The following is a 6,129-nucleotide window of genomic DNA, read 5'->3' as shown; positions in this document are numbered from 1 at the left end:
GTACTTTCTTTTGTTTCTTCCTGAGGTTGTTTAGATCCTTTACCAATCGACTCATATTCCTTTTTATACGGATATATATTTTCAAAGAACTCGGCATTATCTGATTCTATAACCGTATTATTATGAATGTCAGGAATTTCTGATTTATCAACCAGAAATCGATATGCTTTGCTATTAGTTGCATATCCTATGAAAACACAATCAATGGTTTTCGGTCATATTTTTATCCTTGTGGGTTTAGGAACTTGCACTTTTTCCAAATACCCCCACACTTTAAAATAATTCAAGTTGGGCTTTCTTCCTTTCCATTTTTCATATGGAATGGATTGTGTTTTGCTATGTGGTACTCGATTTAGTATTCGGCTAGCCGTAAGAACGACTTCCCCCATAAGTTCTGTGGCAAACCAGAACTTATTAATAATGCGTTCATCATCTCCTTTAATGAACAATTCTCTCTTTCTGCAATCCCATTGGATTGGGGCGTGTAAGGGGCCGTTATTTGATGAATAATTCCATATTCTAAACATATTTGTTCCAAAGGAGATTCATATTCACCGCCCTTATCACTTCTTATCATTTTGATTTTCTTGTTAAGTTGTGTTTCAACTTCATTTTTGTATTGCTTGAATGCGTCTATTGCTTCATCTTTACTATTAAGTAAGTAAACATAGCAATATCGAGTACTATCGTCAATAAAAGTTATGAAATACTTCTTTCCACCGCGAGATGGTATTGACTTCATGTCATAAATATCTGTGTGAATTAAGTCTAAAGGATTTGAATTCCTTTCAACTGACTTATAAGGATGTTTAACATACTTAGATTCCACACATACTTGACATTTTGATTTGTCACATTCAAACTTAGGCAATACTTCTAAATTAATCATTTTCCGCAAGGTTTTATAATTGACATGACCCAAACGTATATGTCATAATTCATTTGACTCAAGTAAGTAAGACGAAGCTAAAATTTTATTATTATTTTCAACAACCATTACATTCAGCTTGAAAAGACCCTCAGTGAGGTAACCTTTTCCCACAAACATCTCGTTCTTACTTATTACAAACTTATCGGATACAAATACACATTTAAAATCATTCTTAACAAGAAGTCCAGTAGAGACTAAATTCTTCCTAATCCCGGGAACATGAAGGACGTTGTTCAAAGTCACCACTTTGCCGGAAGTCATTTTGAGAAATATCTTCACACATCCTTCAATCTTGGCCTTTGCAGCATTTCCCATAGAAATCGTCTCATCGGGTCCAATAGGAGCATAAGTAGAAAAAGCTTCTCTAACATCACAAACATGGCGAGTGGCTCCATAATCAATCCACCACTTTTTAGGATTGCCCACCGAGTTGCACTTGGAAAATATGGCACACAAGTCATCAATATCATCATGCTTTTCAACCATGTTTGCTTGACCCTTCTTCTTGTCTTTCTTCGGAGCACGACACTCCATAGATTTGTGTCCGGCTTTTCCACAATTGTAGCAATTTTTACTGAACCGCTTCTTGCTTGGGTTGTATTTCGGTCCAGAAGCCTTCTTCCTCTTTTTGTTCTCTTCAACAATATTTTCTCCTATTATTCTTGAGTTTCTACGGCCTCTCTTTTCAGTAGCTTTGTTGTCCTCTTCGATTCTCAACCGAATAATGAGATCTTCAAGGGACATCTCCTTGCGTTTGTGTTTCAAGTAGTTTTTGAAGTCCTTTCATAAAGGAGGCAACTCCTCAATCATCGTTGCTACTTGGAATGCTTCATTGATGACAAGACCTTCAATGAAATTTTTGTTAGTAAAATACTAAGATTACTACTTTCAACGTCAGTATTAATTTGATTTATACCTTCAGCAAGGAATCGTGAATAATCACTTGCAATTCCCGGACTTGGGTAATAACAGACTTGCTACCTACCATTTTGTAGTTGAAAAACTTAAGTTCGGTAGCAAATCACACTTACTGTTGCTTTGTTTGATGCTAAAAGTATGCAGAAGAAGGAGGAGAAACTTAGAAAATCATATGAAAATTCTGAGCAGAATAGTGTTGTATTTATAGCCAAAGTTGGGCTGAAATCTGAAGATGTGCAACTCTTCAAAATGGTTGTTTCTGCAAAACGGCCACAGCATAAATGCCATTACATAAATGGCTATTTACTCAACAATAAAGAGGGAAAATTGAAGAGGGTAGTTAATTTTCTGTTACCAAAACAGAAAAACGGATTGGAGGATTTAATATTAATATTTATTTTAATATTAGTATTTTGTTATTAAAACAAATATTTAAAACATTTATGTTAATATTTTACTATTAACAAATAAATTTGGTCCAAAAAATTAATCAATCAATCGATCATTTGACCAAATCCAAATCTGAATCCAAAGCCGAGCCGAGCAAGCGACGACGGCGACGAGAGGCTTGCCTTCTTCTCAACTCTTTAAGAGTTAGAAGAAGAGCAATTGCTTATATACCCATAAAAAACTTCTTCCTCCTTCCAATATGGGACAATGTCCCTTTGCCAAAGGGGGGAAACTTAGAATTTCACTAAAAAATTTCATTTCCCTCCATTTCCCATTTACCCTCTTTTAAGTATTTAATCTATATTATTATAAAAGCATGAATATAATGTCGGTTTATAAAAATAACCTTATAGTATTAAATATAATAACTCACAATAAAAGGACATAATCGAAATTCTTAACATTAACCTTATAATCCTATTAGTTTTAGAACATAATACTACACGTTAGGAATCCTACGTGAACCAAACGAAGAAAGACAAAACCCCAAAATTGGAAGGAACTATACGTTAGGTTTATCCATATTCACTTTTACGATTCCAATATCTTTCTTTCTATTTTTGTTTAAACTTAATAAATTCGTAAAATTACTCTTGGCTAATACGTAATTTGGAACATCCCTTCTATGCTTCCTAAGATTCAAAATCAACAATACATGTGGGTTATATATATATTAGACAAATAATTTGGAGTTCCTGAAATAATTTCTTAGGTACAAAAGAATTTATTTGAGCTGATTACTTAAATAACTTATGTATTTGTTGAAATAGTTAGTTGATGTATACGAACAATAGTTAATAATATATATGTCTACATATTTTTAATTGGTAAAAAAAAAATTAATTACCAAAAAAAATACTATATATGTCTCTCTACGTATAATTTTGTTCAATTCTAGCAATATGAGCACAAAATATTTATATCTCTTTTCCTGTTTGGTGACGTATGTGTTCATTATCAAGCTAGAAGTTATACTTAATTTACTTTTTGAATCACTCTATTTGGAACAAGTTATCTTGATATATAGCTTTGAACATATCACATAATCATTAGATCTCGAACTCTTTGTTATATCGGTTAGACCTTCTAACTCTTTGTAAATTAGTATCTAATTATTTGAAAATTTACGCCAACTCACTTTTTTCAATTAAATAATAATATTAAGAACTTCCTATTATGAAACATGATATCATTTATTGTTCAAATGGTACAACAAGATAGCAATAACGATAATTGACACTTAATGTTCTTTATCATACGCTGAAAATTTCAAAATTTTAAGTTAAATAATTATATAAATTCTTTTGATAAACCATAAGCAACACGAACACAAATTTCAGGTAGATATAGGATATAGATTACTTATAAATCAGGATTATATAACGTTTAATTTTGTACGCTAATTAAAATAAATTTTGCAGGAAGGAAAGAAAGGTATGTTAATGGAATTATATTATGCTTGATATATACTTCTTTTGTTGCAATAGCAGTAAATTTTCAACAATCGTATCTTCTTCTACTTGATCCAGCATTATTACTTAGAGCACTTCTCAATTTTCAGTACTAAGTACATATAAAAGATTGATTATGATTTATTGAAAGACTATAATTTCAGGAGAAGTAATAATACACTTTTGTGGCCTCTTCTATATGAACAAGAACAAGCTTATAAAACTATATTGCAAAGAATCAATTCCGATTGAGTGAGATTATTCATAATTTGTAGATGGCTCTGGAGGAACCGAAAAGATATCTCTATATCAGGCATTACCTGCAAATGTAAGACCAAGAGGCATAACAACAAGTGGTATAGTAGCAACAACTTTATCACGGATCATATAGCTCACTCTAGAATTGCTCTTCAAACAACTGAAACGATCATTATAAATATGTCAAAGCAGACCAATGATGCTAAACTGATAAGGAAGGAAAAGTTGATAATTTAGGATGAAACGCTAATGACAAAGTATTAGGCGGTCAAAACAGTTCATAGGAACTTCAGAGATATAATGGATGACGATGATTTGGTAGAAAAGTAATAATTTTTGGAGGTGATTTTTGTCAAGTTCAACAAATAGCTCCAAAATCGACGAGAGTAGCAACTATTAATGCTAGCTTGGTAAAATCATACTTATAGCTAAATAATAAAAAAAATTAGCTAATAAGAAATACGAAAGCAACAAAAGATCCAGCATCCAGTGATTTATTGCTTCATGTCGAAAGTAGAGAAGGGCATACAATAAAAGATGATTTGGCCCTTCTTCTAAACAATTAGTTATCAAGGACAATGGTGATATTAGTGGTAAAGATCACTTAATAAGAAAAATATTTTCCTCATTAAATAAATGAAAGTTATGCAACATACATGACAGAAAAAGCTATCTTAGCTTGCAAACATGAATATATTGATCAACTAAATGAGACGTTGATTATTAAGTTCCCAAGTAAAGTAAAACGTTTCTTAGTGTCGATTCAGTGGAAGATGATACCAACAACTAATATCAGAAAAAAATACTTCAATACTTTACACTAAATAGCCTTCCACCACACAAGTACTTTGGCAAGTTCATTATTTCTTATGTTTGTTAGTGTCTTGTACGTTTCTAAACAAAGTTAAATTGAACTTCTATTGCATACAAGTTGGTTTTGAAGAATAATGTACATATCATGCTACTGAGAAACTTAAATCCATCAAATATTTTATGTAATGGTATAAGGATGATTTGTAGAAACTTTGACAATAACGTCATATATGCAAAAATCTTGATGGATTAATGTGGTTCCAAATATGTGTTTATCCCAGAATTCAACTTTCGCATCTAGAAAATGAAGGATATCCTTTTAAATATATCCAATCATTTTGAATCTACGTATATCCTAATGTAATGATATTTTGACATTTTAATTTGTTGTTATTTTGTATAATGACTAAATAATTATGTTTTATTATTAACGTGCAATGCACGTTCGTAGAAACTAGTATAATTAAATACATAAAACTCAACAGATTCGCCTGAGGTGTCATAGTAACAACTGCCCTAGGCAGTTTAGGGGTGTGCATAATTTGTTATGTATTGAATTATGAAACAAAACAAAAATTTTGTATTCCAGTTTTGTATTTGGTTAAATTTTTTACAAATTCCATATAAGAAAAACAATACCGAAATTCGAATATTATATTAGAATACCTACTAATATACACAATACATATATATTAGATGATCTTACTTGTGCAAAATTTGAAATATTAGTCAGCGTGGCCAACGATTATTACATACACAATTTAACTATAGAAAGAAACATAAATATCCCCTGAACTATGGTCGATTTTTAGTTACACATTTAATCTTTGCAAGAGTCCTATTTCCAAAGGGTAGTAAATCTGATTATATGTACAAATATCAACTTTTTGTAGTGTAATTTATTTTTATATTATATTTTATCAATATATAAGCTAATTCCAAAGGAAACAAAGACTAGTACGCTCCCATTTGCTTATATAAATGTACAATATATAATATAAAAAGAAAAAGCAAAAAAGCACTATCAAAATTCACACGGATACAGCTCCTCCATTTGTTTGACTCGGTCCACTGTGTGGCGGCCGCGTTGATATGGATTCTGTGTATATATATAACTCTACGTAGACAACTTTAATTTCTATCCATTGAAATGTTGAAGAATTATAAGAATTACTTCAAAGTTGTAGTGGAAAACTAAAATTATTTAGGATTTGGTATTATATGTTGCGGAAGCCAAATATATATAGTGTGAATAAGTCACAATTACTATATCAAAAATTATGACAGCCACCAAATAATAAATAAGAC

The sequence above is a fragment of the Nicotiana tabacum genome, chromosome 9 (assembly GCF_000715075.1).
Source record: "Nicotiana tabacum cultivar K326 chromosome 9, ASM71507v2, whole genome shotgun sequence".
Taxonomy (NCBI): domain Eukaryota; kingdom Viridiplantae; phylum Streptophyta; class Magnoliopsida; order Solanales; family Solanaceae; genus Nicotiana; species Nicotiana tabacum.
This window is presented reverse-complemented; position numbering follows the sequence as displayed.